General features: G+C 47.9%; 1 long non-coding RNA gene and 2 pseudogenes across 3 annotated transcripts; 1 reads left to right on the top strand and 2 right to left on the bottom strand.

Annotated features, from left to right (window-relative positions):
* Positions 1–254: 254 nt before the first annotated feature.
* Positions 255–1,988, bottom strand: LOC147957039 (uncharacterized). 3 transcript variants are annotated; one of them, XR_015610546.1, is made up of 4 exons: positions 1,771–1,988; positions 1,316–1,518; positions 958–1,242; positions 255–709 (listed from the first exon to the last, which is right to left on the bottom strand). It is a non-coding gene; the product is annotated as an uncharacterized LOC147957039 (long non-coding RNA). The 3 variants fall into 3 exon arrangements; XR_015610544.1 differs by having other exon boundaries at positions 1,087–1,242; positions 1,771–1,982; XR_015610545.1 differs by having other exon boundaries at positions 1,087–1,242; positions 1,348–1,518; positions 1,771–1,982.
* An 81-nt stretch (positions 1,989–2,069) lies between these two features.
* Positions 2,070–8,728, bottom strand: LOC125518064 (uncharacterized; annotated as a pseudogene).
* Positions 4,405–4,543, top strand: LOC147957038 (small nucleolar RNA Z247; annotated as a pseudogene).
* Positions 8,729–9,558: the final 830 nt, after the last annotated feature.

The raw sequence follows: 9,558 nt of genomic DNA, 5'->3' as shown, positions 1-9,558 counted from the left end.
AATTGTATCATTATCTCGTACACTGATACCAAATAGATCCGACATGCACAATAGATCAGGAGGATCTGGATATAGCAGAAGGCGACTTACATTGTAATGTTGATGTAGAGGTCCTTGACGTCCCTCTTGAGCTCCTGGTTGCCATTCTCGTGGTCAAAGAACACCTATAGAGATATTAACCACCACAACCATTTCAAATCTTGACAAACCAAAACGAAAGAGCAATCCTATATATAGGGAAAAAAACACATGAATGGCACAAAACCGGCGATGATTCTTTGTTATAGAAACTAATATGCGCACTCATTTTCTATTTGGATCATATTTTGTTGAACAAATCGTTGCTTCAGTTCAGTACCAGTGCCATATCGATGTGTTTCACCTGATCATTACTACAGGGTCTATCTTTGTGCAAAAAACTATGACGATGCTACGAACTTGTCGCTCTGCACTGGCTCAAAGGACAACACGTTCCTGTCAAGGTCTGGTCCCCGGCCAGCCATTGCATGTGGAGCTGTCGCAGCTCCCAGCCGACGCCGTCCAGGTGGAGCGTTGGCGACTCCCAGCCGGCGCCGGCCGCTTGATTTAGATGAGTTGATCCAGGTCCAACGCCGCTCTGACCTCCTCTTTGACGGGCTCCATGCCCTTATTGATGTGCCCATGCCAGTCTAAGGAGGCTGGGAGCTTAGCTATTGCCTGAATTACATGCCTGCTCACAAATTTAAAAACAGCTTGGCTAAAATCTCATATCACTTTTAGAATAAAACTTGATGAAACAGAGTTATGATAACAAAACCATGCAATGAACCAGGATTTTTGATAAATAAAATCGAAAGTACATGTTTTACTCCAACAAGCTATACTGCAATATTTCAACTGACTCGGTTCTATCAGCACACTGATGACATAATAGATGCATTGTTCTAAGAAATAGGTAATCAGAACTGGAAATATTACCTATTTGGTAAGTGCAAGCTTCTGCCTATGGAAGTATGGATGCTTTCTATCCATCACCACAAATGAACAGAGAAACAGGGAGAAGAAGAACCCAAAATCGAGACGCTAAATGAGAGGGATAGGGCTCACAGAAAGGGTCTTCTCATTGCAGCAGCATCGACATTTTCTCAAGCCAAATCTCTCCGGAGTTGCCCACGCCTTACTCTTCGACCGACCGGACCTCCTCCAATGGTTGCCGTCAGCTCTCGCCTCCTCATGCACCCCCTTGTATTTCGTGCTTCAGCACTGAACACGAACAGAAGATTCAGCTAGTGATACTATAGACCTAACAATTGGGGAATCATATAAGTGAACTTACATCCATGCTTGACAGATCAAACCATTTCGTACCTCCTGGCAACAGTACCGAGCATCCCAAGAACCTTGTATATCATGTATGGAAGAAGAGTGAAACAGACAAAGATTTCATGACTGTGTAGCATTGGCAAGTCCCGTTTCCATGACTTCATCAATAACCGCTTCATATGTGTGCAATCCTTTGAAGTAAAGTGTACTTCCATCCTACATCGTCACCAAGAAAACATCACTTCAAGCAACAGAACGTCAACGCACCCGGATTCAGAATACACATACACTTTGTTCTAGCTGTAGAAATCTAATAGCACACTGATCAAAATTAGTACAAGGACATATCAAACAGGTAAAAAAGATATGAAAGACTAACTTTATCCAAACAAACAGGAAGAGGAGCAATATAAAATGATGGGCCAGATCAAAGGGAGTTGGCTGTGGGAGAGAAGTGTCGATGATTACCACGATTCAGTTGCTAATCACCTTCGAGGATCCCAACATCGACAAACCATATCGATTCAGGAAGAGCTGGAACAATTCGTGATAGTGCTGCATCAGCCTCCCCGCTGGGTGTTTTTCAGTGGGAAAATACAGTATAATATGTATATCTAGTCCAGCCTAATTCTCTAGTTAATGACCTCCTTTGTTTTGTTTTATCAGATTCTATTTTAATTCAGACGATTCTATTTTACATTCAGACTGTAGTTAATTGCCTCCTTTCTCCCTCTGTCCACACCATAGACAAGGATGCACTACCAGCTTCAGCGGCCAAAGGGAGGACGCCAATCTGAATTCAGTACAATCTTCAAATTATTGGAAGACAAGTCTATGAACTTCAAACTTGGTAGATTTGCAAAGTGTTCTTCAGTGATCACACCAGTAAAGCTATTGTCACTTAGAAACAGAGAAATCAGATTACTAAGAGAGCTTATTTCAGTGGGTACACCTCCATTGAGAAAATTGCTGGACAAGTCTAGGTAGGTTAGGCTAGTTGAATGCATGAGCTCTGCTGGTATAGGAACAATGATCCTGTTATATGAGAGGTCAAGGTGAGTCAAATACATCAATTTCCCAAGCTCCGCTGGTATACTTCCGGTGAGGTGATTGTGGCCGAGCCTAAGGTAGGTTAGACATGTCAAATTCCCAAGCTGTGGTGGTACAGGTCCAGCAATTTCGTTGGTCCAGAGGTCAAGAGTGGTCAAATACCTCAAATTCCCAAGCTCGGCTGGTATACTCCCGGTGAGATCATTAATGCTTATGTCCAAAGAGGTTAAAGTGGTAAGGGCACCTAGTTAAGTTGGTATACCTCCATCGAGGTGATTGCTAGAGAGGTCCAAAGAAATCAGACATGTCAAGTTCCCAAGTTGTGGTGGTATAGGTCCAAAAAGGTTGTTTCCATCTAGGCTTAGTATGCTTAACCCGGTGAAGTCACTGCTAAAGTTTGGTAGAGTTGCAGTGAAATGGTTGCCACCTAAATCCAGCTCCTGCAATTTTTTCCATGTGCATTGCGGCAAACTCTCCATCAGCACTGCTATGTCTCCATTTATGTCATTACCAGAGATGTAAAGGATTTCCAAACTACAAAAATTCTTGTAGTATCCTGTCATCATCATGTCTGTGATCTCATTCCCTGAAATATCAAGGACTTGAAGGTACGTCATGTTTCCTAGTGTGTCAGGGAACTGGCCGAATAGTGAGTTTTGCCGAAGATTGAGGTACTTCAGGCTTGTTGCTTTCCAAAACCAACCAGATGTGAGTGAGTGTTTAAAATCATTTGAGGACAGGGTTAAGCTTCTCAAGTTTTGTGAAATTAAGGTGCAGAAGAGATTGGTTTGCACTATTAAGAAGACAGAGAGACAGATCAATGACCCTCAGAGATGGAATCATATTCAAGGTATGAGGCCAGTCAGCTATCCCTGAGAGCTCTACTCCAGACATGCTAAGGAACTTAAGAAAAGTTAGCTTTGTTAACCAGGTGATGTCTGTTGAGTACATGCCCACCCATGTTGGCAAGTTCAAGATACTGCAACTTTGACAGGTTACCAAGCTGAGAAGGCACTCTACCAGTAAATGGTATGCCATAGAGGTTAAGATATCTCAAGTTCCCAATGGAGCCCAACAAATGAGGAATTTTTCCATCTGGCCCTAGTAAACAGTTCATGCTAAGGTCCAGGTGCTCTAGATGCTTCAAGAAAAGCAGAGAGGGGCTTATCTCTCCGAACAAAGCATTGACATCTTCATATGCATAATAGACACCGCTGGGGTCGAACGTCGCATTTGGATTCCGAAGGTGAAGCTTGATGACATGTCCTGTTTGTTAAACGTGTACGTCAAGTTGTATAGTTAGGATTAGATTGAGTTTGTTGTGCGGGTCATTCTTATCTAATCCCAGCACACGTTGTAATCCTAACTACCTGTATCTATCCTGTACCATGTACGTGAATATAAATAGAGAAGAGGCCGGAGGTAATCACCACGGCAAAACAATCTTTTTAACTTGGTATACAGAGCCAAAGATCCAATCTCCCTTCTTCCACCATGACGGGCACCGCCCCTGCTTCCCCCTCTGGCACCGCTGGCGCCCTCACCACCCTCAACGCCGGCACCCTGTCTGTCGGCTCCTCCACTTCCGCTCCGATCTCAGTCACCTCGCTCGGTAGCCTGATCACTCTGCGCCTTACGCGCGAGAACTTCCTGCTATGGAAGACCCAAGCCGTCCCCGCCCTTGCTGCAAACGGCCTGTTCGGCTATGTTGCCGGCACCAACGCAGCCCCGCCGCACACCATCAAGGAAGGAACTGGTGATGCAGCCGTCGATGTGGCCAATCCAGAGTTTCTTCGCTGGTACCAGCAGGACCATCTTGTCATGATCGCCCTCCTCGGGTCCATGACCGAGGACATCCTCGGCCAGATGACCCAGCTGACGACCTCCGCCGCCGTTTGGACTGCACTGCACGACATGTTCGCTTCGCAAAATCGCGCCCGCATCATGCAGCTCAGGTATCAGCTTTCCAACCTGAAGAAGAAGGACCTCTCTGCCTCCGACTACTACCGCAAGATGAAGGGGTTCGCTGATGCAATGGCTTCCATCGGCAAGCCCCTCACTGACGATGAAGTGCTCGGCTACATGCTCGCCGGGCTGGGCTCCGAGTTCGAGCCCCTCATCGCGTCGATCACGGCGCGGGATGATCCAGTAAGTCTCAACAGTTTCTATGCGTACCTCCTTAGCGCTGAACTTCGCCTAGAGCAACAGAACTCGTCAGGTGAAATCCATCCTTCCGCCAACGCTGCTGCTCGTGGCAATGACCGCGGCGGCAATGGTGCACGCGGTGGACATGGCGGACAAGGCGGCGGACATGGCGGACAAGGCGGTGGACATGGGCGTGGCCGCGGCGGGCGTGGCCACGGCAACGGCCGCTCCAACTTGAAGTGTCAGGTGTGCAGCAAGTTTGGCCATGACGCCCTTCACTGCCGCAATCGCTTCAACCATGCCTTCCAGTCGGAGGACAATAGGGAGCGTTCCGGCAACTCGGCCAACACTGGCTCATACTCCGTCGATCCTCACTGGTATGCGGACACCGGTGCGACGGACCATCTGACGAGCGACCTCGATCGTCTCTCGTTCCAGGAGCGTTACGGCGGCAAGGACCAGGTTCACGTCGCCAACGGTGCAGGTCTGCATATTTCTCATGTTGGTCATTCAACTATTGCTGGCTCATCTAGACCTCTATACTTACGTAATGTTTTGCACGTCCCACATGTTAGCAAACACCTTCTTTCCGTAAACAAGCTTGTTTCTGATAATGATGCCTTTGCCGAATTCCATCCTAAATTTTTTTATTTGAAGGACCGAGCAACGAAGAGGGTTCTTCTGCAAGGTAGATGCCGTGGAGGTCTCTACCCGGTGCCAAGCCTCAAGTCCACTTCCTTTGTGTCCAGTCATCGTGCTCTCTCTGGTGTCAAGCTCTCCATCGAACATTGGCATCGAAGATTAGGTCATCCGTCCAAAGACGTCGTTGAGTCTGTTCTTAGATCAAATAAATTTGCTTGTGCACCTTCCGAGTCTAGTGTTTGTGACGCATGTCAACGTGCGAAAGTTCATCAATTACCTTTTCGAGATTCAACTCATGTAACTCATACTCCTCTTGAACTTATTCATTCCGATGTATGGGGGCCTGCCATTACCTCTGTCGGCGGGTTTAAGTATTATGTGAGTTTTTTAGATGATTTCAGCCGGTTCACCTGGATTTTTTTGCTCAAGCGCAAATCTGATGTAGAACAAGCATTCTACAATTTCCAGAAACATGTCGAGCGTATGCTTAACACCAAAATTCGAGCTGTACAATCCGACTGGGGTGGTGAATACCACCGCTTATCTCGGTATTTTCAGCGTGAGGGTATACACCATCGTGTCTCTTGCCCACACACGTCCCAACAAAATGGGATTGCCGAACGCAAGCATCGGCACATTGTCGAGACGGGCATTGCCTTGCTCGCCCACTCCTCACTTCCTGTGCGCTTTTGGGACGAAGCATTTCTCACCGTGTGTTACCTTATTAATCGCATGCCTACTCGAGTTCTCCAAAATGCTACACCCATCAGCTGTCTTTTAAATGAGCGCCCAGACTATACTTTTCTTCGCGCATTTGGATGTGCCTGTTGGCCTAATTTGCGCCCTTATAACAATAGAAAACTTGAGTTCCGATCTAGGCAGTGTGTTTTCCTTGGCTATAGCTCAATGCACAAAGGCTATAAATGTTTGGATCGGTCGAGTGGGCGCATCTACATCTCACGTGATGTTGTGTTCGGTGAGAACATATATCCTTTTGCTACATCCAGTTCGGCTCCACTTTTACCGACGCCATCATCTTTACTGTTTCCTGTTTCTGAGCCTGCTGTTGTTGATGATCGCATGAGAAAATATGATCTTTCCCTGTTGGCTAACCCTGCCTCGAGCAGCTATGAGACCTGTGCAGATCGGACGCCACCCAACAGCTCCTCAACACCAACGTCGCCATGCACGTCCGCGCCTCGCCATGCAGATGAGCCTCCCTTGCCTGGCCCCGGTAGCCCGGCATCTTCGTCACCTGCATCCCCGGCCGCGTCCACGCCTGGGCAAGGCTCCCGCGACGGTCCGCTCGCCTCCTCTGTGAGGGACCCCTCCGCACGCTCGCCTGGAGCGAGCTCTCCTGCGTGCTCGTCTCCGCCGAGTCCCCACGCGAGCTTGCCTACCCGTCCGCTGGACTTGGACGCTCCGGCAGCGACGCCGTCTCCAGCCGCGTCGTCTCCGGTTGCAGCTGTTCCTGATGCTACGACACATCCGATGAAGACCCGGCTCCGTGACAACATTGTCAAGACACTGGTCCCGTCCGACGGCACCGTGAGATATGATCCTCGGCGTCGCGCCTTTCATGCTGAGCCGCGCACATATCGTGATGCCCTCGCCGACTCTCATTGGCGTCAGGCAATGGATGCTGAGTTCGATGCTCTCCAGCAGAATCACACCTGGACTCTCGTTCCTCGGCAGCCAGGGCAGAACATCATCAGCTGTAAGTGGGTTTTTAAAGTCAAGCACAAGTCGGATGGCTCGCTGGATAAATTCAAGGCTCGGCTCGTCGCTCGTGGATTCACACAGCAGCATGGTATTGACTATTCTAAGACTTTCTCCCCTGTTGTTAAGCCTGCTACGGTTCGTCTTGTGCTCTCTCTTGCCATCTCCAGAGGCTGGCATCTTCGTCAGGTTGACATAAGCAATGCATTCCTTCACGGGATTCTCAAAGAGGACGCCTACATGCAGCAACCTCCTGGTTTTCAGGATCCATCTCGGCCACACCATGTCTGCAAGCTCCACAAGTCCATGTATGGTTTAAAGCAATCCCCGCGAGCATGGTATGCTCGTCGCAGTGATCGACTGCAACAACTTGGCTTTGTTCCCTCTGCCGCTGATACTTCCCTCTTCATTTTTATGCATGATGGTGTGACTATTTATATGCTGGTATACGTGGATGACATTGTCATTGTCAGCTCGTCCTCCCAGGCTATGGATTCTCTTCTTCGGCAGCTCTCTGCCACTTTTCCTGTTAAGGATCTCGGTACTCTGAATTATTTTCTTGGAGTTGAAGTGGTTCGCAATCCAGGGGGAATAAATCTCACACAGCAGAAGTATGCTCTAGATTTGCTGCAGCGCACAAATATGGCGAATTGCAAACCAGTTTCTACTCTTATGTGCACACATCAGAAGCTGTCTCGTGAGTTGGGTCATAGTCTGAATGAGGAAGAGGCGTTCAGGTACCGCAGTACAGTTGGCGCACTTCAATACTTAACTCTGACTCGACCAGATCTTTCCTTTGCGGTGAACAAGGTCTGTCAGTACCTGTCGCGGCCCACAGATGTGCACTGGGAAGCTGTAAAGCGGATCCTGCGTTTTGTAAAGGGAACAGTCACCACCGGCCTGACCATTCGACGCTCCTCATCAACGCTCATTAGCGTGTTTACTGACGCCGATTGGGTAGGGTGCAGCGACGACCGGAGATCAACCGGAGGTTTTGCGCTCTTCTTCGGGCCCAACCTTGTCTCATGGAGTGCAAGGAAACAGCCAACTGTTTCACGTTCATCGACTGAAGCTGAGTACAAGGCTCTCGCAAATGGTACAGCTGAAGCTACCTGGATACAGTCCTTGTTGAAAGAACTGCACGTCTCACAACCTCGAGCACCCGTCTTATGGTGTGACAACCTCGGTGCCACGTATCTGACTGCTAATCCGGTGTTCCATGCTCGTACTAAGCACATCAAGATTGATTTTCACTTCGTAAGAGAGAAGGTGGCCATGGGAGCACTTGAAGTACGGTTCGTCGCCTCGGCTGATCAAGTAGCTGATGCATTCACCAAACCTCTCACCAAGACTATGCTCGAGCGCCTGCGCACCAATCTCAACCTCACTACCGGGTGAGATTGCGGGAGAATGTTAAACGTGTACGTCAAGTTGTATAGTTAGGATTAGATTGAGTTTGTTGTGCGGGTCATTCTTATCTAATCCCAGCACACGTTGTAATCCTAACTATCTGTATCTATCCTGTACCATGTACGTGAATATAAATAGAGAAGAGGCCGGAGGTAATCACCACGGCAAAACAATCTTTTTAACTCTGTTCGGTTGCTGCAACCGACGCCTCTCCACCGACAGCAGTCCTGTCTGTGCCACGAGGCGAGGCGATTGGCTTTGTCGCTTGTAATGCCATTTTTGAAGGAGAGCAAGGCGGCCCTCTCAGCGGGTATGCAGCCGCCACCATGGGCATGCTCCTGCTGGTGTTGTAGTGCACCATTTGTGAAGAATGGAAATATGCTAAGGCTGATGAGAATGAGCAAGAGATTGGTTGTGCGAGACATTCCGAAAGAATGAGCTGTCTAGCCGGGGAAGCAAAGCATGCACACTAGAGTATGCTAGAGGCTGAGTTTTATTACAGTATTTATTAGGTAGTCTGGCCAGAATACCTAGACTCATGGAGTCTACGCTCAAAGTACCCGTCCTTCAGGGAACTGAATCAAGTCTGGTTCATACAATTTTGTGGCCAGACTGTGCTGGGAGTCTCCACTCTCTAGCCACTCGACTAGTTGCCTGACTGCAACCACACGGTACTGTCAAAGTCACTCAATTTTGTTGTATTTGTGGCGTGCCCTGTTGCAATTTCGTTGAAACTCTCTAGAGTTTTCAACTTCAAACAACATACAAGATCACAAAGAGATTGAAAAGAGCATAATACCACAAAATAGCATACTCTACTGGCCGGATTTCGAACCCTGCTCTTGATCTCAAACAGAAGGGAAAAAAATGTTGGTAGAAGAATGCAATGGGTTACTCAAGTGTATGCAACAATCATGCAGCTGTTAGTGAGTGCTGGAAATACGGATTGAGCTTCGAAACTTGCTTAATGGCACAGGCATCGATAAATTTAAGCTGGCCCCAGCCTCCCTATTTTGTAGCCTGGACTTTAGGGAAGTCCTTTTTGGAGAAACATCAAGAATCTGATGTGTGGGAGCAATCAAAATGCAGGTCTTTTCTGGCTATTAACGGTGACAGGAGGTGCTATTATTGTTAAGACCAATTAAGAACCAACCTTTCTGAAGGAGAACGAGTGTGTGATGACAGACAACAGTGGTTTGGTGAGCTGTTTTCCTGTTGCATATGGACGTGCAAATTTCAATCTGAGCTGTATTTATATGTTTCCATTACGAGAACTTTGTAGTCAAGTTA

Source organism: Triticum urartu, chromosome 7A (assembly GCF_056163025.1).
Source record: "Triticum urartu cultivar PI428250 chromosome 7A, HENAU_Tu73, whole genome shotgun sequence".
NCBI classification, from domain to species: Eukaryota; Viridiplantae; Streptophyta; class Magnoliopsida; order Poales; family Poaceae; genus Triticum; species Triticum urartu.
This window is presented reverse-complemented; position numbering and strand designations above follow the sequence as displayed.